Source organism: Phycodurus eques, chromosome 17 (assembly GCF_024500275.1).
Source record: "Phycodurus eques isolate BA_2022a chromosome 17, UOR_Pequ_1.1, whole genome shotgun sequence".
Lineage (NCBI taxonomy): Eukaryota > Metazoa > Chordata > Actinopteri > Syngnathiformes > Syngnathidae > Phycodurus > Phycodurus eques.
Window position 1 is genome coordinate 19775516 of NC_084541.1, and position 24620 is coordinate 19800135.

The 24620-nt window shown below is 43.0% G+C and overlaps 1 protein-coding gene across 3 annotated transcripts in view; it reads right to left on the reverse strand.

The window, feature by feature from the left end:
* The window catches only part of flrt1a (fibronectin leucine rich transmembrane protein 1a), a 54206-nt gene that overhangs the window by 16550 nt on the left and 13036 nt on the right, over positions 1–24620 (reverse strand). Inside the window, exon 2 of one of the 3 annotated variants that reach the window (XM_061703125.1) lies at positions 3091–3261. The exons of 1 other annotated variant lie outside the window; for it this stretch is intronic. The gene's annotated coding sequence lies outside the window, so the exon portion shown is untranslated. Of the gene's footprint in view, positions 1–3090; positions 3262–21509; positions 21844–24620 lie in introns of all 3 variants that reach the window. One more of the 3 variants, XM_061703124.1, reaches the window with a different exon arrangement.

Genomic DNA, 24620 nt, shown 5'->3' on the forward strand with positions numbered 1-24620 from the left:
CGATCGGTTGGCTGCCGGCGCACGGGTGCAGCCCGCCTCGCGACCAAACTCAGCTGGCGTAGGCTCCAGCTCGCCGGCAAACCAAATGAGCGCCGTTATAGGAAACGGATGGATGGATTATTTGAATTGCACAGGGGAAATTTTACTGAGGCAGACGTGCGAACCACTTGAGTACCGCGCCGTCATAACACACACGTTTCTTCCTTCCTTACTGTTGCTTTAAAGACTCGGATGCAATTTGTGCAAAAGCGTTGTGGATTTTCGGGAAGGGAAACAAATAGAGTGGAGACAGAAGTGGGCTAGGCCGGGCGTATTAAAAGCCATCATCTTGGAACATTAATTAAAAGTTAAGCGCAGATGAATTGCCTTGTGATAAATTGTTTCCCTTACCATAAAACTGTGCATGTGTCCCACAGGGGTAGCGGCCACTAAATCTGTCATCTGCGTTTTTCGTGCCCTTTGCTCTTGACAGTAATGAGCCAGGCTAGTTTGATTGGCTTGTCAGTGGCTGATTAAAAGTAGTTTCTTCTAATGCAAGGATTTACTTTGACATTTCCTATGCGCAACATCCAAAAGGCTCATTAAGGAAGGAAAAATAATAATTGTTCTTATACTTGGTACTTTACAGATTATGCTAGTTTTTGGTTATCCTATTTTGACTAAATGAACCTTTTTATTAACATTTCTCAGAAAAAAAAAAAAAGATTATCGTATATATTATATATTATGGAACATCACATCATCCACTCACAGGCCAGACTTGAGGTAAACCCGTAGTGGCTAATGTGATCCAAAACCATTTGTTGTTGTTGTTTGCTGTACTGAACTACAATGTATCATCCTGAGAGCTGATTTCTAATATTTTGCTAAATTACTGAACTCAAATATTACAGGAAGGTCTCAGCGTAGTTAATGCAGTGGAGTTATACGCCACTGCAAACTAACCACAATCATATATTTATGAACTGCAGTGATCGATTTGATTGATTGATTTATTTATCAAATCCATACTATACGATCACATAACAAACGATCGTAATAATCTATTTATTCCGGTTTCATCATCCAAAGTGCAATGTCCGTGCTGTTATTTCCAATTAATACAATTATTACGCAGGGTTGAGTCCAAACATATTGTTAAATTAATAAATGTACCTCTTTAATCATATCTCTTCAAAGTGAGCATACTCCAGTTTCCTCCCACATCCCGAAAACATGCACGCTGGGTTGATTGAAGACTCTAAATTGCCCGAAGGTGTGAATGCGAGTGCAAATGGTCGTTTGTTTCTACGTGCCCTGCGATTGGCTGGCGACCGGTTCAGGACGTACCACCCGCCTCGCCCGAAGATCGCCGCGAGAGGCTCCAGCACGCCCGCGACCCGCGTGAGGATAAGCGGGACGGAAGGTGAATGAATGAACTGAGCATTTGCTGTTGTAACTGTACCAAATGTTGCGTGCATATTTGAAATCATAATGTTAACCTCTCCAAGGGTTCGGCTCAAGAAGCACGAAGCTTGATCGCACATGTTGCAAATGAGCACATAGGCTCCATCCGCTTGAGCGGGCGTGAGACAAATTGAAGAGTTGCCGTCGCGGCCTTGGCTGCCTGCATTTGGCAAATTCGGGCCCACGAAGCTCCACTAATCATCGCAGCCTGTCACAGACACGCCTCTCTTCGCCGGAACAAGGACCGTCGTCATGTCGATCTTTGCGGGCAACCTAACGTACATTCACAGTATGCACACACTTGCACAGCCCCCCTTTTTTCCTCACATCGACGGTCTCAAATGTCTAAACTGCCTTACTGCTCCTGGTGAGTGCAAACATCCCCATATCTAGACTTGAATGATTTCTGTATTCCACACGCACACGATGCCATTTTTGGGCTGGACACCTCGCTGCTCTCCTTCCTATTTGTCCCCTCACTCACACGCAAACGCACGCACACAAATTGCATACATTGTGGACAATCTCCCAAAGGAACGAGGTGGAATAAGGGATAAGGTCAACATGCAGGGGACAAAGAAAAAGAGGAAATTAAGCAAAGAGGCACGCAGCAAACCTGGAAAAGAGAGTCATCGTTTGATGACAAATTCACAGCCCCACGAGAACACAACGGATTATATGAGCACTTTGTGGCCGTTTTTGGTTATGGCTGCTTCAGAACAAAACACCTTCTTTCATGTCCTGCTTATGCCCGGAGCTCTCACTCTCCCAGACACTCTAAGATTGTTCCAAACTTTAAATGTTCCATTGACCAGAAAGCGTTTGACCGTTCCAAGCATTGATTACCAAGTATGTATGCATTCACAACGCTTCACTAAACAATGTACTGTATGTATGTGTGTGTGTGTGTGTGTGTGTGTGTGTGTGTGTGTGTGTGTCTTTATGCTGACCTGTAACAACACTCATTATTAAAACGCTAGCTGTCAAAATGTGTGTTCTGCACTTGAGTGCATTAATCTGATCCCACTTGGTCCGGTTAGCATCTGTTGGGAACAGTCATCCCGCATGAATATTAAAAAGCTCGCGGCCGGTTCTGTATGCAACAGAGTTAATAATAAACGAGGTCTAATAATTTAATGGGTCTGCATGCTGGCATATCCCAAGGGCTGCCCTTACAGTCGGTGCATGTGGTAATAAGGAAAGAGACTTGACAAATGGAGAGCAGCGGAAACAAAGACAGCAAGGGGAAACATTACTTTCCAGTAGCAACCTCCATTGTGGATGAAAAGAAAAAATAACGAGCATCCTCAGATGCCCTCGGATTATCAACAGTCCCCTGAGTTCACTTTTACGAAGCCAGCAAAAATCTAATTTCAACGAGGTGATATTCCAAAAACGTCCAAAAGGAATCATTGCATTTCCACGAGCATCCTTATGGCCTGCAAACGTTCAAGAAACTAGAATAGCACTCAGTCGAGCACAGACCTCCATGAAGGTTGAACTATTAAGAAAATGTTAGCGACTAGCGGTGTCTACAATTAGCAGCATGTACTCGGACAAGAATTTGCAAGCAGAGGGAAATGAATATCCTTCATCGTGATGCCTGACACAAAGACGATCTCGGTCCTACTAACAGCCACTGACGTTTTGGTGCAACAGAAAAGACATCCATCCATCCGTCCGTCCGTCCGTCCGTGCGGACCCTGTTCAGTGTCGCGGGGGGCTGGAGCCGATGCCGGCTGACTTTACACGAAAGGCGGTGAAGTCAGGTGAGCTGACCGCGACGACATTCGTGACCGCCGCAGAAAATCGTCCCTGTAAAGCGGAAAGAAAAATGTCTTGTGAATTGGACGCACCACAGAGAAGTGTTGTTAACGACCCTTCCAAATTTGAATGATTACAAAAAAAAAAAAAGAGCCAAGTATATAAATTGAGGCTTCAAAATCATTAAAAACTACTCGCCACTGCGCCCCGCATTCAGTTCAGATATAGTGGGGAAGGGGCCACTCATGCCTGAAGCCAAGTGTGTTATCGACTATCTTACATTTAAAATCTGTGTGGATGTTTCTCCCTATGCCCACTTCAACCTCTGAAAATGACAGCCCCAATATTTTGGATTTCATGGACGTTAAGCGTTTTACTCTCCGTAGGGGCTCACTGTAACACCGCTTAATAAGGTCCATATATATATATATATATATATATATATATATATATATATACACACACACACACACACACACACACACAGTGTATTTCAGATCACTTGCCTATTCATTAGGCACATGACATGTACAGTAGTCAAAGTGGACAGCTGAGTGATTCTAATCATTTATGGTGCAGTTTTATATCTTTTCACTGTAATTTCTGTGAAACAGCATGCATGATAGCAGGGTTTGTACCACCGACATGGAACAGGGCCATAATTATTAAATGCATCTCCGGCAATGACTTTCCAAAACGGCTTGTGTGAAAATGTAGTGTGTCTTCTTCAGGGGCTGGAGTGAAGGGGGAAAAAAAAACGGTCTTTAAAAGGATCATCATAGGTGTAAATGTATTTAATCGGTAAATTTGCAGCACTTTTCCGAGGAACGTCTTGTTCTCCACCCGCTGACGTATGACGAACCCCCGCTTGGTACCAAACGCCCACTGCGGTGCCTCTACTTCATTGACCATAGTGCAATACTCCATGAGCCATATAGCATATTTCACCACTGTAAGTGAGATTAGCTTCCTTTATCTCCTTTATGCAGCTCCCAGCTATGAAGAACAGAAACAAAAAACAGTTTGATTTTATTTTCTCTTACTTGTACACTGGAAGACAGCCATGGCCATGTGCCTGATTATGATTGGCCCGCTGAAAAAGTCCATGAGAATAATTTTTCCAAATAGGATCAAAAAAATCTTGCCACAAAGAAATACTGTACATCTGACAATAGTATTTTCTAAAAAGCTCATTCATCACACAATGCATTGTAGTATGCACACATACATATTTCGCAAGTGATGTCTGCATATTAAACAGCGTCGACCCTCAGACGTTTTCAGCGCGAATGAGCATCGCTTCACTGCACGAAGCGAAAGTCTGAAACAGACAAAGAGGGAGAGTGCTGCTCGAGGGGCGAAGGAGGGAGGGGAGGTGTCGGCGTCTTGCGGGGGGAGGAAATGAGTAGCGGCGGTGAGCCCGTCCATCTGGCCCGGTGGTTCCAGCTCCCTGACAGGGCGTCCGCGCTGCACAATGTGTCACTGTCATGTGATCTAGCGCGGGTGGTGCAACAGGCGCTTACGGTGCCGTCTCGTCACGCGGCTTTCGGTTTGAAACAAATCAAGGGGACGTTTCCCTCTTTTGGCGGGAATCCACACAAAATATGGCAGTTATCGTTGAGCCTATCAGATTTTGCAAATGTAATGAATATGGGCTCAATACAGTTGATGTGTAAATCACTTCGTCTTCCTCTCTACTTTTATCTGACATGCACATCACTCTCGTACAAGGTCAACCTGGACTGGTCAGAACACGTGCCCTTTATCCATTATTCTACAGTCCATTCTTTTCTCCATCCCCCCCCCATTTCATTAGCCTCACTGTCGAGTGGTTTTCCAGGCTATACAGCTTAGTTCCAATCCCTTGAGTGCTTTTGGGAAATGCTCTTACTTTTCACTATTAAGCAGAAATATGTGTTCCATTTTCGCCTGAAACATTTCATCTTCAATCACTACCATTACTTCATTAAAGATAAAAGTTCCCCCACTATTTTATCAAGGTTTAAATAATCGGTTGTTTGCTTTTCTTGATGTAAGCCGATAGTTTGACCTCTCTGAAACGGTACATTTTTGCACAGCAATGCAATTCAAGATATCTTCTCCCCCCCCCCCCCCCCCCCCCCCCCAGCATTCGTCTATGATCACAAGTTAGGAAATGACCGAAAGAACTGTATGTACTCGGCTGCTGCTCAGTTCTGCTACGCTGACAGAGAAAAGTTGGATGAAGCGCATCGCCAGCCTCTCGCAACTGAGTACGTGCTCCTCTCTTTGTTACAGCTTGCTCCCGCTACACTTCCAGAGTTGGGATGAGACTGGCTGTAGAGCAACAACAAAAGTGCGTACATACTCGAGTCGGTGCAATAACAAACCACTATTCTGAATCTATTGTTGTTTATCTCCTAGAAGAAAATTCCAGTGGAGACCCTATTAGAGCTAGAGTGTGTGTGTGTGTGTGTGTGTGTCTGTGTGCGTGTATACAGTACTGTATATATTTAAAGGCAGCACAGTGGTGCATGCAAATCCTCTCAAAATCTCCAACCTTTTTCCAATAGGTCCCCTTGCTTTCTTGTCCGAACAATATGAAATAGAATTGAATATATTGCTTTATTGACTGATAACACAACAATAAAAGTGTAGCTAATCATGCACATTTAGTTGTTTGCCTACAGGACTGATATAAAGACTTGTTTGTGCTGAGTCTTACCGCTTGCTCTTTAATGCAGCCCTATAATCCCTAATAAAACAGGTACTATTTTTCACCGTTGTCCAGGGAAACTCACACTCGGCATTCAAATTACACGTTCGGCATAACCTCAGCCGAGTTTTCAATGGTGAAGATGTTCAGGTCCCACATTTTCTTTGCAAGCATATATCGTTTTAGTTTTATCTTCGGTGGTTGGGAGTGATGATCATCAGCATCCTCGCAGGTATTTTTCAATTTTGTACATCATGATCCAACAAGGACAAAACAACAGCATGCAAATGTTAGCCCGTCGCGGACTTTTCCGGCTGGCCACACAAGGTCATTTCCCGAGCACAGCATAGCGACGTCCAATTGTAAACTTTCATGCATTTGATGCGACTACATTTGGAGCTCATTCCGCTCCGCTCGCGCGGTCCGGCGCCTCGCTCGGCAACCGTTTCACTGAGCTTTCTCGGACGCTCTGTGAATTATTCATTTAAAACGTGATTTACTGGCGGATTGAATTACGGGACGGATTGATCGGCGGGCTCGTAAAAAGCAAGCCCGGTGACCACTGAAATCTAAGTGTGACGTAAACGACTGGAGGGCGAAGGCACTTTGTGCGGTTCTGCTACAACACATGGCTGATTGTTTTTCAGGGCCGGTAAGAGAACTCCTGCCCGCATTATTCGCTGCAGGGACCACAATAATTGGTAGACACAATTTAATGACTGATGTGCATCAAAGCCCATTAAAAAACTGCCGTTCATAAAGATAACTATAGCACATTTCCCGTTGCCTGCAAAAGACAGCAGAAATGGCATCGTAATGGAAGGACAAGGGCAACCCAGCAATTTTCCAGACTTAATTACGTCGTAATAAAGGCACGAAACCGATGTTTATGACCCGAGGCTTACTTCTCCTGCTGTGTTGCGTTGAAAGTTGTCACGGTGTTGTACGCTGCAGTGATTATCAAAGTCTGGTAAGCAAAAGAATCCTTACCCAAGTACAGTTCAGTTATATTTAACGTTTAAACTCAATTCAGCCGCATTTAATCTTGAACGGTTTGTTTTTAAACATTTATTTACTTACAGTTTTACTGGAACTTTTCTGTGGAATACATTTTAACTGAATTATCTTTGATGTACAGTGTTTTACTTTGCTATATATAAGTGCAGTGTTAATGTTCAAACTGCATAATGTTACATTGTCTTACAATAATATTTAATATACTTTTTGGAATAAAACTTTTGTCTCATTTTTTTTAATGAAAAGGCATACGAGGCTATTGTATTTTAATGTTAGTCATGATGGTGGTACTTGTTAATACTTGCTTAGGTGGTCAAAAAAAAAAAAAAAAAAGACATCACAGATCTAATTATCTTGTCATGGTAGCCGTGTGAAAGGGCACACACAGAGAAATTTCTCGCTGGGTTCTGTGTAAAAAGGTGAATAAATCAACGGCACGTGGTCTGTTGTGACTCCGATGCTGCAATTGTTCAAGATCGCGGTGAAAAAGAGCCAAATGTGAGACACTTGTACCCCAGACAAGCGCTAAGTGGAAAGTTGGAACCAATAGCTGAGGTTCGGCTTATAAAACCAGTTTTTAGTTTATTCAAAGCCTGTCTCTACATACGTCTTCAGTCTCTGACCCAGAAAAGTTCTAACCTCCGACTATGAAAAGTACATTGAAAGCCTCCTCAAAGTTGGAATTCCTATTTGTAAATTCAGAGCAAATCGACATATCTCCACTCCACTTCGCCGACATGAAGAAATCTGATGTCGCGCAACGAGGAGCCATATATCGTGAAATGTCAAACATGATATAAGCTACATTTATCTGTATTTTTTGGGTTAGATTTGATATCAGAATTCCTCGCAACCAGTTTTGCAAGGAAATGTGTCAATATATGTCATCATTGTTGGAGTCTGAACGACACGCTTGTTAAGTTCCTCAGCCGTCTTTTTGTTTTCTTCAATCTTGAACGCGTTGAGGTCCAATTTTGGATGTTCTGCCGTGTTGTTTCACGCCTCAAGTCAGCTCCCTCACAATGAGCAAAAGCAATTATTTAGGGCCCAATCAATGCACCAATGTGAATAGCTTGACAATTAAGTACCCTGAAATTCAGAAACATTTTGGCCTGCCTTGGATGTGCCCCTTTTGCTCCTTTTACCACGAATGTTTTCACACCCCTTATTAATTGCACTGGGTTGTGCCAACCTGAGAATTTTGTGGCGCCGTTGAGTCACACAAGGAAACCGAAGGCTCTTTTGGCTTGCAGAAGAAGAAGCATTCACGTGCAACTAGCAGGAAGATGAAAATGAAATAAAATGCACAAACACGAACCTTGCCTGACCTAAGCCAATGCACACATTCGTAATACAGACAGGAACAAACCTAAGTAAAGAGCAACGTTTAGCTTGATTTACTAATGAATGCCTTCATCTTCGCCGTTTACTTTCGTCACTTTTGTTTCTGATTTGCGAGTTAACAGCCAATCAGAGGGATCAATTGTCACCTATGGTGGACGCCCAATGAACATGCTGAATCTGGCAAAAACCGCCCGGCTCGTTTGTCCCGAAGGTGTGAGACACGCGCGGCTGACGATACTCAGTGACGCGCAACCAACTGCCGGACGACCAACGTCGGCTTGTATGTTGAGACCTTTAGCCTAGTAAAAATAATACTGTATGAACTGGCAAATTTATCACTACAGATCTGAAAGTTTAAATGAGATTTTCTTTATTTTGTGGCATTTTGCTTTCAAACAATGTTGTGTGTGAGCGCGTTCGTGCACCCGGCATGGCATACCTGTTTAATTCGGCTTAATGTGCGTGCGTGCGTGCGTGCATTTTTTTGGGAGCAGTGAAATGAGCCCCCTGAACACTGTGCCACCCCCCCTGCCACTCTGCAAGTTGCTCCGCCGCCTCTGCTGAAATGATCAATTCTGTTAATTCTCTGTTTTGTTCTCGAGCACCATGACTTTCATTTCAGCTGTGTATGGATACAATATTTCATCGATTCAATAATTAATCAAGTTGCTGGGCTAGACACTTCTTGTGAATAGTTATTCCTCATCTTACCAAGCCAGTGTGAACAATTGCATCTTTCGACCTTTGTGACTGCGGCCCAGTGCACAAATCGATGTCCACAACACTTTCTTGGATGGTTTAGTGCAAACATTTGCACTTCCTGTACTTGTAATGTCAAGCTATCATCCAATGCTTTAATCAAAAGAACTGGCAAAAGTGTCACTCCAACAAAATTCCAGGCCTGCATGATCTGCTTGAATATTGAAGAGAAGCGACCCTTTTTCTATGCGATCATTACCGCTGAACATGCAACTATGGCAACAACGCTCACAATTACTCATTTTCAATATAGCAGAGCCATCAGATGCGTACGCTCATAAAACACTGCAACAATTTTGCTGCTTCAAGTCGAGTTCAGCGCTGTTGTTGTACCACTGAGGTTTCTCATTAGACGAACACTACAGGTCATCGATAAACTCAGCCTCTGTCAAAACAAGACCCTGAGAAAAGACAACACACGGAAACGCCATATATTTTAGAGCCACTTTGGCGCTGCTCTATGTTGTCAACAAGTTGTGAAAAATGGACAATCACAAAAGGCGCTGGTCTTGTCTAACCATCATTTAAACGGCATTTTTCCATCTTCAATGACAAAGAAAAGCAGAAAATACTCACATTCTAAACGCTTTTCCTTTAAAAATGAATTAAACCGAGCGCCAGATTTTACATTTTTTCCGATCAGGTCTCTGACAATGAGTTAATGGGTTCATTGTTGCTGCTGTGAGATAAGGAAGTAATAATGGTGTCTCTTTAAGTGTCTCATATCTCCAGTTATCACCAGTCTCCGCACGTGTCATAGAACATTTCAGCAGTTTACCAGTAAAAGGCAGTCACACTGTTATGAAAGTCTGCTCCTGCAGGGTTCGGCTGCCTTGTTTGTTATGGTGATTACACAAGTGTTTCTGTTGCTGTTTTACATTGATAATCATCATTCTAATCAGTGTGTGTGTGTGTGTGTGGGGGGGGGGGGGGGGGGGGGGGATAAAAATAATCAACATTCATGTATCAGATTTTCATAGATGCAAATAATTGTGGCAAGTCTCTAGCAGATGATTATTGCTGCTGCATTTGCATGTGCGTGTGAGCGTGCGTTTGTGTGTGTGCCCCATCGAGGCAAAACAATCTTCGGCCGTGTTTTTTCATTAGTGCTCGTACCGCTTTATCCCACACGGTTCAAGTCTGCAGCCATGTCTTGTGTCCTTTTTTTTTTTTTTCCTATTTGTGCATTTGAGTGGACATGCCCGCCTTCTGCACTGGAGTAATCCTAGATTACATTTGGATATCGTGTGTGTGTGCATGCCATTCCCTCTCGTGTTCTTTTCCACTGTGTGTTCCTTTTAATCTCGTGTCTATTTTCTTTGCAATCACTGACCTCTTCCCTTCAGTAAATTGTTGTGAAATTCTTCAATCTTGCCTCCACACAACACTAATAAGATCTTGGATTTGCGCTGATGGTGTGCAGTCAACATCAACTACAGATCCTGACCCAAATCACTTCCAACGTAGGGTGACAGAATGGAAAGAAAGGCTTCCGGCTCCTGGGGAATACTTGGAGAAAGTGCAAATTACGAAGGCGTAATCATGGTAACACTATTCACCAGTTTGATTTTCACATGTTCAAGACTCATCTTGGCATCTGCTGTGTGCTATCTTGTGTGAAGTTTGAGTGTTTTTTTTGTTTTTTTTTTTTTGCATGGGTGTGTGTGTGTTGCAGCAAAGGGTGTTTGTATAATAGGAGGTGCTGTTTGCATATTGCAGGATCATTACAAGAGCCCTCTTTTTACTGTGTGCTATAAACCTTGAAGCATACGTCTTTAATAGAGGAGAACAGAAAAGGGCTACGTGAGCAAGAATGCACTTATAACGCTACAGAAGTACTCGTGGTATCTCGCTAAAAGTCCTTTTAGCGAAAAAAATAAATAAATTCCTTTAGGAAATCATAACCAAAAGGGAATATATACGCCAACCCACCACAATTTCATGATCACTTGGACAATTTGACAAATTCAATACAAGTGAAACATTCTGCCTTGCAAATAGCCTGAAGTGTCATTCAGTGCAATGGCAAAATTAAAGCCTACTTACTTTATATATATATATAGATTTTTTTTTTTTTTTTTTTTTAAAAAGGTACAGGCAACTGCGTGCCACCGCATTACGACGACTTTCGCAATATTCCAATACAAGCGCTTCATCAAATTCTGCCTATTTGGTTTGCCTGAAATGCACATTTTGTTCATTGGAAACAACAACAACAATAAAATAAAGTCAAAATACTCCTACTAATTCCTAACATTTAGGAGAGTAGATACAATAATCAGCCACAACATTACAGAAGTTGAAAGAGTTTGAGCAATCCAATGAAAAAACAAACCAAAACGAACATGACCACATAAAAATGCTCAATTTTAGTCAACGCTGTCAGAGAGATATTACTATAATTGAATAATTATTGTGCGAACATTATTGCGCTTGTAGTTGGCAGTGGCGTAGAACTGCACCGCATCATACTGAAAGCTGTTTCGAATATTTTGGTTTCCTCATTTCGTTGCGTGAGACTCAAACTACTAGACAGCTAACACTTCGACGCCACTGCACAAATGGTTTATTTGGTGAATACATTTATGCATCAGGCTAATTTTGTGATACAGCTCTTGTGTTGGATGCCTTGTGCAAATGGTTATAACGTTTTAGGATGACCGTGTTGCGTTATCATCGTGTAGCTAGCTTTAATTATCAGACCTGTGTCATTTTCAAAATAAATTCTTATCCACGCGCCACCACAGCATCTGCCTTGTGCCCATCACATTGCATTCATTTACATATTCAAAACTTGTTCCATGCCATGTTTAAATATCATAAAGTATGTGAGGAACAGAGTGTTCATGTGTTAAAGGCAACCCAAAAAGTGTGCGGCGTGATTCTCAGCTCCGGCACGCATGAGGAAGTCACACTCAAGTGTGCATTTTCTCAAGTCACTTGGCAGAAATGTGCACTTGGGTTGGCATGGCCACTGTACCCTACTGGCTGCCAGCTGTCACTCACATAGATGGAAGATAAAGAACAAGGGGGGTGGAAGATGAAGCGAACAGTGAAGATACGAGGACGCAAGCCCCGAGGCGTCCTCTCGCTCTCGTGCTTTCTCATTTTGTCTTTGACGATAACAAAAAATATGGCGGCTCCGAGGAGGGAGGTTGATTTCTGAGGGGGGAAAAAGGAGGGTAAATGCTGAAGGAAAAAAGGCGCGAGCGAGACCAAACGTAAAGAGAAACATTGTTCACTTTTATAGAAAATGGGATCACTAAATATCCAGATGGCACTACAGTTATTCAAATGCACGTATTGAATTACTTCGCCGTGGTGGTAACCACACAAAATACTGTATTTTGACGTTTCATGTGCGCTGCTTTGATTACAGAGGACAACAGGTTTACCCACAGCCTATTCAACTATTCATTATCGTACTCAGGCGACTAATTAGGGCAGACTTTTCCCTCTATGCAATAAGAAGCTCTTCACCACTCCACAACAACAACAACAACAACAGCAACAAAAAGAACATTTTAGCCTGCATTAGAACAAACTTGCAACGTCTCCTTTCAAATGCTTTTTTCACAAATTAGGTCAACACGTGTCGTGGTGAATTACGTCAGATATGACAAAGTATGAAGGAACAAAATGTTTCATCATTTCATCATTAGGCGTGGAAAAACAATGATGTGAAATGCCTCATTGTGATCACGCAAAAAAAGATGAAACGATATGCAAATGCAATTATTACTATCACAATTATCACAGCTATTAGTATAATGATATCGCTAAAGGAAATGTATAAAGAAAACGACAGATCCCTGCACCTAAAGAATCGTGACGAGTTTTATTTTTGACTAAAAAGAATACGAAAACCAGCAACCCTATGCATATTTTACACATGACAAATTGTAAACAGCAGCCGCAAAAATGATTTTTTTCCCGAGATGGGTCACAGGTCTGCTGCACGGACTGGCAAGCGATAGAATAGATCTGCACAAGAACCCAAAATGGAGCCAAACTGGCAAATTGATGACTGTCATAATTGAGTGGATAATCTAGTAGGGTCGGAAAATTGCAGTTTGCTTTACAAGCAAGACTCGAACACATTATCCTCATTTGTGCGGTGAAGAGAAGACAGCCAGAGTGCTAAACCGAAGACGCAGCCATTAAGCAATGCTCTAATTTGTTTACATGCCCCCCTGTAGTTACGTCACCACAATCATTCCGGAACAAGGTGAGAGCATAGCGACAGCACCTCTGTCATCCTGTTAGCCGCCGATGCTTTTGCTCATAACACGCTGCGCCACAGAATACGAAGAGGAGCCAGCCTCTGACCTTAACCTTCGTTTAAGGTCAGATACGCTAAATACTGCATTAACCACAAGTCCAATATAAAAGGGCAATAATGTTATCCCGGCTTAATTGGTAAACGGTGAAACGTTTCCTTCCTACGCACAACATTGCATTGCAGGAGGGTGAAGCCGCGTTCATCGTTTTAGACCGGAAAAGGTCGAAAACAAATAAATGTAATGTTAGCGATAGCATTGGTAAAAAAAATCGTCCTCAGATTTGGCCAGTGTTTGTTGGAACTTTGGCACAAGCTAAATTAAGATCGGGACATCATTAATTGGCTGGGGTTCTTCGTTTGCTGATCATGTTAAAACATACAAATGCAACTAAATACCATATGAAAAGCCGGTTTTTACGTTTTCATAATATGATGAGGAGGTCATCCCATGTTTCTCTGGCTCGAATCACTGGCCTCGCAGGGACACGATTGCAGGCACGTAAATTACGGCGGTGTGTGGCACTTTGGCATAAAATGCATAATCAGAATGTTATGACACAAAAATCTTTGGAATTTTCAACGATGAAGATTTCCTGTTTAATATGAGCCTTCTTTGTGAGTCTTTCGTGTTGCACGTCTGGGCACACTCCTATGAATTGTTCACTTCTCACATGTCAGGGTACATTACTATTTAATAAGCATTCTCGGGAAAAGGTTTAGAATTGAGCTGCGTTCAGCATCCAGCGGGATTTCTTGTAATTCATGCGCATTTTGTAATCAAACATCAGCTATAACTACAAACTATTCATTAGATACTGATTTTGCTTTCATAAATAGTTTGCAGGGTGTGTTTAAGAAGTGAGCACAACGCTTGATTTGGTTCTACTGCCGCATTGAAAACGATAAGCATCCTTCTTAGCCTCATCCATCCAAAATCTCTTCCTACCAGGAAAGACAAACGAAGAGGCAGGGAGCCGTTTTCGTCATCATTCAGACCAGTGTGTGAAAATATAAATGGTAAGTCTCGTTCATAGAAACTTATTTCCGACATTTACAGGCTTTGCTAAGAATATAGGTCTGTCCAATAAATGGAAATTAAATTAATACAAAAAAAAAAAACTTCTATTGCAAAGCATTCTGTTGGGGAACTTAAAATCCTTTTCATCAAGCTGTAGTCAGGTTCAGTAACATTGTCAACAGTTGACAGCGTGCATTAGTGATGGGAACAGCAGTTCTTTTGACTGCAATGGATTAGTCAAATCTGTTCATGAAAAAGATTCGCTCAAAAGAGTCATTCACCGAATTGTTTAGCGCTTCGTCATTCAGGTCACGATTCGGCCCTGATGTTCACATTCGCTCTTTAACGCGCTCACTTACTGAGAGACGGTGCGTTCACGGACCATAGTACACGGTTATTCTCAGAGTACTCCCACATCCCCAAAACATGCATGCTAGGTTAATTGACAACTCTAAATTGCCCGTAGGTGTGAATGTGAGTGCGAATGGCTGTTTGTTTGTATGCGCCCTGCGATTGGTTGGCAGCCAGTTCAGGGTGTACCTCGCCTCCTGCCCGATGACAGCTGGGATGGGCTCCAGCACGCCCGCGACCCTGGTGAGGAGAAGCGGCCCAGAAAATGGATGGATGGATGGATGGGTAAGAGGCCATTTTTCAGCCTATAACCACCGTAAGCGGTTATATCAGCATTGCAGCTGACATGCTCAGGGAAGGACGTGTGCATGGATGAGTCTGCATTTCTGTTGGACAAAATGTTGTGAGGCACACTGCTTTCCGCATCGCGTGTGTTCACTGAGACACAGTGGAAAATGTAGTCTGCAGATGGGAACTATGTCGTCGCAAAAAAAAAAAAAAAAAGGAAATTGTGTTGCTGGTAATTTAGGGGGATGTTCATGCTAGACATTAACCTCAGTCACTGAACAGCTCTTTTCTTTCATTCACGTGTGCAGTGAATTTGTCAAAGCAGATCACAATTTTGCAATTTCAAAGTTTCTTAGCAAGCCATCTTGTAACGCTAGTGGACATGTCATCAGCCACTTCATTAGGTACACCCGCACAGTCTAATTAGATCCAATACAAGTGGAGCAGGCGGCACGGTGGCCGACTGGTTAGAGCGTCAGCCTCACAGTTCTGAGGACCGGGTTCAATCCCCGGCCCCGCCTGTGTGGAGTTTGCATGTTCTCCCCGTGCCTGCGTGGGTTTTGTCCGGGCACGCCGGTTTCCTCCCACATCCCAAAAACATGCATGAATTGGAGACTCTAAATTGCCCGTAGGCATGACTGTGAGTGCGAATGGTTGTTTGTTCCTATGTGCCCTGCGATTGGCTGGCAAGCAGTTCAGGGCGTACCCCGCCTCCTGCCCGATGACAGCTGGGATAGGCTCCAGCACCCCCGCGACCCTGGTGAGGAGAAGCGGCTCAGAAAATGGATGGATGGATGGACAAGTGGAGCATTATACAGCAATTGTTTTATTATTGTAGTTAGCAGTCGTCAATAGCGACCCTGTTTCAGACTGCTTTTAGAGTATTTTTGCCCCCAAAATGTGGCTCCATAATCGATGCATTTTCTATACAACCTATACAACCGTACAACCTGGAATAGCCGCCAGCCAATCGCACCATTCACACTCACACCTGTGGGGAATTCAGTCTTCACTGAAGCGAACGTCTACATTTTTGGAATGTGGTGGGAAGCCAGAGTGCCCGGCGAAAAGGCACGTAAACGCAGCGAGAACATCCAAACTGCACACGGGAAGGCCGGAGCCAAGACTCGAACCCTGAGCCCCAGAACTGTGAGGCAGATGTGCTAACCACTGAGCCAACCAAACTATCCTGGCAACATAAAGTCACACAATATTAGAGACAGATCTACAGTGTGGTATTTGGTACATAGTATAAAGACCTTTTCATAATGTTTGTAAACAACATGCTTTTTCCGGGTAACAGAACATCATTGACTACCGTTGACTCGAACTGAAAAAAACTAAACAAAAAAACAATAATTACAAACTTATTGTGTTTGGGGTTGCACCGCCAGATAAACCCCAAAGATTACGTTTGTCCCCTATTTACTGAAAAAAAAAACAAAAAAAAAAACATAATCCAGCAGAATTTGTGGTTGGGGAGAAAAGGGGGAAAAAAAATCTATTTTGTCACAGGTACGCATGTATAAAAGGATTGGTTGGGGTTTCTTTGGGTAATTTAGCGAAACATAATAGCTACCCTGCTAGCCAATGTCAGCTTTGCAGTGCATTGTCCATTTCACAGTCAGAAGAGCAAGTCGACGCCATTAATCCGAGCAACGGAAACGTACATTAATTTGCCGGTCGCTCAATGATCTTGTCTAAATTTCCACCATGTCTATTGTTGAATTAACTTACATGTTGAAATGTAAATTGCTGATGGCGTACGTCTCCCCGGGAAGCAATTTACCTCACGTTAACAATTTATGTTTGCCTGACACTCACACATTCAAACTACAAAACAAAAATCATCATTCCAGCCATTTGCCGTTTTTTTCTTTTCCAATTGCTCTGCCATGGTCAAATGACATATTTGCTTTGTAGTGGTGGAAAAAGAGTTTCTGCCTCCATCCAAAATAATACAAACGTTATTCAGTGAATAACACTCTGACAGTGTTAATCCACACTGAGCATCAATAGCTTTGTAAAAGCAGAATCTTTGATACGGCTCTTGATCTCACTAGAGTACTGTATAATGCAAATAATGACTATAGTGTATATCTCCAGACAAATGTCAGTTGTAGATTTTCATTTAAATGATTAGGCTGTGTGCAGGGGCCTGACTCTGGGCCTAAGATAAAAGAATATTTACATAACTAAGTTTCCCTTAATAAACTGTATTTTATGCTGACTCACAATCAGAAAACTAAACGTCAATTAGAGGACTGTTTTCAACAATTTTATTCATTCGCAATTGATTTGCTGCGGAAGGATTTAGGCTTGCTGATAGAGCCCCTCCGGATTTGCCAAATAAACAGCTGTCGTAAAACTCACGTCAGCTGCACAGGATGGCAGCAGGTTTACAATACATGTCGGAATAAATCTATGAAAGGCGGCGTTGCCAAGTCTTCCGCATTGAAACATACCAATAACGGCAGACAACCTCACATGTGGAAGAGGATGTGACGCTTTGGCTCACATAGAAATCAAGCAATAGGGGATTTATCGTCAGGAAGAAAGAATTTATGATGTGGAAAAAGAGAGCGCTTTTTTGAAAAGAGACGGCGCTCTTTTGACTGGAGGTCTAGCTGTTCAATAAGCTGTTTACCCTGCAAATGTGCAGCAGATGAATTTGTCACCAAGGTCTAATATGAAGGCTGTCCAGCTCAGCGCAGACGCCTGTAGCAAGGGTACCAACATCGACCTCTCTCTTCCCAGCCGCCTCTCTCCAAGACTTTCAAGCAAAGCGGAAAAAAAGCAGCGTTTCCGCTCCTGCAAGTTGCCCTGGAACGGCTTCCGTTGCAGTGAAGGCAAATGCTCTGACAAGCTTCATGACAACGAACACGACGACAAACATTTTCCAGAAATCAGATCGCCGCTTCCAAGGTGCTGCGTACTAGGTTACCGCATCCTTCTGAAAATTAGAGCGCACGCATTCCGTATGAAATACCTGTTGGATCTTTTTCCCCCGTCACACACAGACCAAGATATCGCTTTCAGTGAGGCCCAGAAATATCTGGCCAAAGGAGTGGGACATGGATCACAATTGGCCAATTAACCCATTCAAGATAAAAATTACTGTAATTCATGGATTATAAATGCAATACTTTTGAGCAAGCTCTTTCATTAAAACCGAAGCCCAATCGCCAATCGCATCTTGAATGTACACGCACATTTTTGTCACGACAAAAGAACTCAGTAGTATTCCATAAATGCCACATCAAATCTCAGTGGTGTTTTACAATAGTTTTGCTTTAGTCAGCTCTGCTTGAACTAAAACAACAAACAAAAACCAAACAAAAATGAGCACCTATATAGCACACGCTCTCTTATTAGCTTATTAGTTTTAAATAATATTCCAAACAGGCCATTCATATTCAGCTAGAATCCAAGGCTGAAGATGAAAAATGAAAAGTATCAATATCCGTGGAGTGTTATAATTTTGTATCCTTAAGATCAGAAGCTCTAAAACATCTCTTTGCCCTGGCAGCAGAGTCGTCGCAATGTCTGCGTTGTCGTGGGTATATATATGCCTTTGCTGTTAGGTCTTAAAGGCAGGAAGTTCAGATAGTCCCAGTGTGCTTAAGACGCACTGACAGAGGGCAGAGAGTTTGCAGTTCGGTAGAGCTCAGACTGTATCAGTTCTGTCAGATATAGTCAAGTTGCTGTGAGGCAGGTCTGACACTTTCAAAATGTGCAGAAGGTATCAAATGCCCTTGTGAGTCTGGTGGCATCTTGTTCCTGTGAAACCTTTAAAGCACAATTTTCTTTGGCCTTACGTACAACTTCGCCAAACAACTTGTAGGAAATTTGTCAAAAATCACGGTAGATCGAGCTGGACGTCATTCAAGCGTCAATGGAGTCAGTAAATCAAGTGTCACTAAGTAGACTTGGACTGTTGCATTAACACCCAATTCAAATGATTTTGGATACAGCTCTTCACTTGTCACCAAAGTCTGAACTCTTCAACAGGATGCCAAGTAAACCCGCTGATGGGCTCGGTCCATGATGGTGACACAAAGGTAGCGTGTAAACACATGACACTGTTCACTAAGCAAACATGTCTTCGGCTTAACTTGTATGCGTCCAATAGCGCTAGCATCATATCATATCCTTAAAGTCCACCAGTGTACGAGGTTACACTAACTAGTCCGTACAGCATGCCTCCTTTCTGTTTACATTGCTGAACTTCATACCAATCAGAGGAGAGGGTTGATCGCAGGTACTTGTGATGCATTTTGATTGGACTAAATTCTTTCCACTTGCCCAAAGGAACCCATCCAAGAAGGCAATGGACAAATAGTGCTTGACTTTCACATTTGTACTTTGTTTTCCCTGCTCTGAATCAGTTGGTGGCTTGCTTTGAAAACAATGTCCTCGTCCCCCCTTGGTTCGGTTCGTGTTCATGCAGGACAAATTCCAAGTGCACCAAAATGAGTCACCCCAACCCTGTGATGTTGCTTTTGTCTTTTTGATCACAAGAATGCAAGCAGGAAGACGTTTTATTGTACCGAGTCGAGACTAAAGCAGCACACATAAACGAAGCAGACATTTTTCCGTGCTAATTTTAATATTTATCTGAACAATGTAACAGGCTTCAATTGACCAGCAAATATCTTCCTTCACATGGTGAAAATAAAGATTTCTGCAATCAGATGTCTACATATGTGCCAACTTCAAACATACTAAACCAAAGCTGTGTCCGTTACATCTACTGGGAGCAATTTATGAACCCCATTGAGGAATCCTGTTGGCTCCTTGTGCTATTGCTAATTTCCCTGCGCTACTACACAGAATACACAAAAGGATCACAGAATACTACAGCGATGTAATGCACTCGTATGCAGGTTGCACCATACCGAGACCACCTCTTGCTGGAGGTCTCGGACTGGTTGATTGGATCCGCACCAGAGTTGATTTGCAGTGTTCAGAACTGAACCGCACCGAGCGGGCAAACGAACTGAAGTTTGATGAAAACGAAAGCACCCTAAGTTTACAAAGTCATCGATTGACTCGAAATTACACGTGTGAAAGCTCAAAATCGCTACTGCCGCGCCATTATCATTAATCATTCACACGAACCAGGAAGTAGCCTAAAACATTGTGTTTATGTCTCAAACCCCCCCCCCCATTTTGTTAACATTTCAAACTAGGCAGAGGTTTTTGCTCCACTAATGAGATGCAACGTCACAAGACCGACGAATGACCAGACAATCTTTGTGTCTGAGCTCTTTATACAATTGCAAATTTCAATTGCTTGCATCTCCATTGATGTATGCGTAAGGGATGCAAATCAATTCAGCAGCACTCTGCAGACTGGCAGCCGAGGTGCGACTGAGGATTTAATTTTTTAAGATCCCAGGAATCAAAGCTGCTCTCCGTGACTGCCAGACGTCGTCGGCCTCGGCTCGCCCAAAACGTCCACGGGGTTGCCCGTCCAAGAATATCCTTTGGAGACACCATCTGTTTGTCGAACACGCGTTCGTTGTGTACGTACATGCAGGTGAAGTCAAGTTATTGCAGCGAGCCCTTTTCATTACACCGCAGTCTTGTATTCACACAGGAATCTTTTTTATTAAAAAATTTTTATTGGAAGTGCTAATGTGACAATCAATAGTGATACACACCCAGTCCTTTTAGTGGTCATCAAAAGACAGTCATGATTAGAGTTGGGTTGATCTGATTTCATCTTTGCATATTTGTGCTGCAAATCAATCCATCCGACTTGTCATCTTGTGCATTAATTAAAACAAAGACACAATGCACTGAGGCTGCCTTTTCCTACCGGTTGCATTATTATTATTATCATTATTATTTTTGGCTGCTTCAGCAAGCATAAAATCCCTCCCTGTTGATGTGATTGACAATCTTTGTTGATTGCATCTGTCGGTGTCATAAAATCGGACAGTTTTACCATCTTAATGACAAGTTAATGGTGAGAGGGAGAGGGGCGTTGCTGCAGGACTGATTTATGCAGTATTTCTCTTCACGTCTATCACGGTGATTAAATGGGTACCTGGTGTTGGAGGCGTGGCTTTAAAGGGGAAGCATTGACCAGAATTCATGTGACCAACTGGACGAGAATTTACATCCAAACCAGTGACAGGTTAACAATTATTTTTTTGCCCCTCCAGAATTCTAACTTTCCTACCAAGAAGACCGCACTCACATGTAAACATATTTTGACGATGCAATGTCCATCTCTTTTTTTCCCCCAAATGAATGTATCTCCAAGAACGGGCCTTGGAACCGGATCACACTCCAAGCCGCCAGCTCAACCTGCATCCTCAATCAAGTGGTCTGGCACGAGGGAGAAAAGAAGAAAAAAAATAATAATAAAAGAGTCGATTGGATTGTTTTCACGAATAGAAATGGGGCTTTTTTTCACAACACAAAAGGTGCCAAATAGCGTGCTGATGCCTGCTGGTAAAGCGCAAAAGGAGCTGAAATTTGCTCAGATCGGATGACGAGCACAATATCACGCACTTCAATCAAGAATCACCTACCGGAGGGATGGAGGCAAGGATGTCTCTCTTGCCGTCTCGGGGGCGACGACGCTCGCGGCACGGGTCCCTCGCAGTGCTCCCGAGCCCGGTGTGACCTCAAGCTCGCCACCTTGTATTCCCATATGTCGATTAGGAACGCTCCGGTGGCTCGGTGACCGGCTGCTCCGCGTGATGCCGAGCTGCCAGCGTCTCGCGTGCGGCAGCGGTGCTCCCTCCGCCCCCGAATCTCCTCGATGCGGCACTGGACTGCCTACATACTCGGGGAAACGTGCGCTGGCCAACTCTGGATGGCAATTAGTCCCTCGTGCAAAAATGGGCTGGTGCTCTATTGTCACTGAGGAGAGGAGAGGAAAAGCTCAACAGATGCAAAAACGTGCTCGATTTCCCTCAGAGAGGAGAGGCAGACTGAAGCGTAAAGGATGGAGGGGATTAACGGTGAAAGGCACAGAGAGAGCTCCCTCTCTCTCCCTCCCTCTCTTTCTCTCTCTCTCTCTCTCTCTCCCTCCCTCCCTCTTTCTGTCTCTATCCATTTTCTGTGCATGTAGACACACGCTATTTTGTGAATGAATCTGAATCACAGGACTCCAGTGTTTGCATTCACTGAAAAACGAGCCGCATTACGTTTTGAGCGATTCTGCTTTTGTTTATAATCATTGCACATTTCTCCTAAATTGGCTGCACATCTGCCAGTCTCCAGAATGATGTGGACCACTGCTCACTGAAGGAGGAAGCAGGCAGAGTGAGGGTGTGCGCATGCAGCGAATCCCCGCTAACTGCTCGGATTTGACGCCTCGCATGATAAAAAGGAGACCTGTCATCTTGAGAGCTTGCTATGAATCGGCCGCTGTAATTATATGTTGGCACGCCTTTTACCCCTCATGCGATCTCTTTTGTTTTGCGCTATCGTGTTCGTTCTGTGGGGGGGAGGGGGGAAGAAGGATTCTCATGTGAGGAGACAAGCGAAAATCATGCACAAAACGAGGTACAAGTGTTGCAAAAGATCAGAATGTTCCTCAAAGCACAATGCAGAGCATCAGCAGATGCCATCAATGATTCAGCAGGCCTCAAAAATGAAAATGGAGCTACTCTTGTGCTTGTGGCGCATCTGTCAAGTTTATACCTCTGCGTATGAGGGGAGAGCATTGCAACGGGACGTGAGAATGTGACGACGAGAAAATTAGCCGAATCCGAGCACCCCAAGTGACTTTTTGCAGTGAATCAGTGGGAGACGGAGCGCGTTACAAAACTGTGACCCAAACCAAGTTGGACGGTGCCCTGACTCATCATCACTGAAAGAGCGACACGCGACTAGATAGTTGTTACGATGCCTAAAAAATGTTCGGACGTCTTGTTCGTGTTGACAGGCAGCGCTAGGGATTTAACATCACTTTGGGTGCCAGTATTTCACCGCTGCAAATAGAAAATATTATTTTCTGAGGACTGTCTCAATCATTTTCCTCCACCTTATGCTGCCCCTGCTTGTGTTTGTCTCGATGAGTCATTTTTAATATTTCCCCTTGTTGGTATTTGTGTGTTTTCGTATAGTATGGCCACATCAAATTGTGCAAACTGAATGTGTTGCGAGAAATTATCCAGAGGGGACTGAACCTACAATACTCTTGCTCCCTGTCTAATAGGTTTTTTGTTTCCAAATTCTCTTCCAAAGGCAGTCTCCCAACCTTTATTGAGCCAAGGCACATACTGTATTTTACATTAAAAGCATCTCATGGCACACCACCAAACAAAAAGTGTATACTATGCCATGCTTTTATCTCAAGTAGACTTGACTATTGTAAGGGTCTTCTGACTGGACTCCCTAAAAAGAGCATTAAACAGCTGCAGCTCATTCGGAATGCTGCGGCTCGGGTTCTGACCAAAACAAAGAGGTCAGAGCATATTACTCCAATTCTAGTCTTTACACTGGCTTCCAGTCGGCTTTAGAATCGGTTTGAAAGTTCTGCTACTGGTCTATAAAGCACCAAACAGTTTAGGTCCTGAATGAAATGCTAATGGAATATAAACCCAGTCTGGCTCTGAGATCGACAGACTCGGGTCAAATAGTGGAGCACAGAGTCCAAAGCAAACATGGTGAAGCAGCAGCTCCTGTTTTGAAGTCCAGGTTAAAGACTTTTCTTTTTTCCCATGCTTTCTAGAGCATTTCCACTTTTAAATGATATTTCTTGCACTGTCTGCTGTGTTAATTGTATTTTTATTTTATTCTTTTTGTTTTAAATGTTTATGAGCAGTTTTATTCTTTGTTTTTAAATGATTTTAATCATGTAAAGCACATCGAGTTACCTTGTGTATGAAATGCGCTATATAAATAAACTTGCTTTAATTTGCTTTACTATGCATATACTGACGACGATCTCGTCTAAACTTACTCACGAATGTACTTGGTGTGAAATCTGGGCCTGTTTCGTTGAACACAAAGCCATTATTCCGTTGTAAGACTGGGAACAGATGGATAATATGCAGATTCGTAGCACCTTCTGCCATCTTGGGGAAGAGCATTTTATCGTTTTGGCTGTCACTATACGTGACCGGTACAGACAAATGAGCGAAGATACATTATTTGCAGTCGATGAATAATAAAATGAAAATGGCTAATATCCTGCAGCACACCCGATGATCTCTCACAGCACACTAATTTGTGAAATATGAACTATTCAAATTGGAAATGCATTAAAAACAGCAATTTGAGAAAGGTCATTTCTTTTTTTCCTCTATGCCCCACCCCTCTGCAAATATTTATGGGAAACAGTTTTACACGTATAGTTTAAGTCTGCAAACGAGCAAATGAACAACAGCAATAAAGAGGAAAATGAGTTTATTGTTTTGCCTTACAAAGAGGACTGATGCTTTGGTTTTGTTGTGCTGGCAGATGTCCTAAACTCATTTCCTTGATCCTTTTGCAATCGATCGGGTGTCAGTCCATGAGCCGTTGTGGTGGTAAATATAATTTATAGTCACCACACTGTAGCTAGACCACTAAGAGGGCACCTGAGTTTTATTCGACATGCATTTTGGAGCCGCTTTAAATTTTAGGCTGAGAATGAGAGCAGAAACATGTCTCTTGCAGTACGGTGAAGATCAGGAACAAAGGGGTGA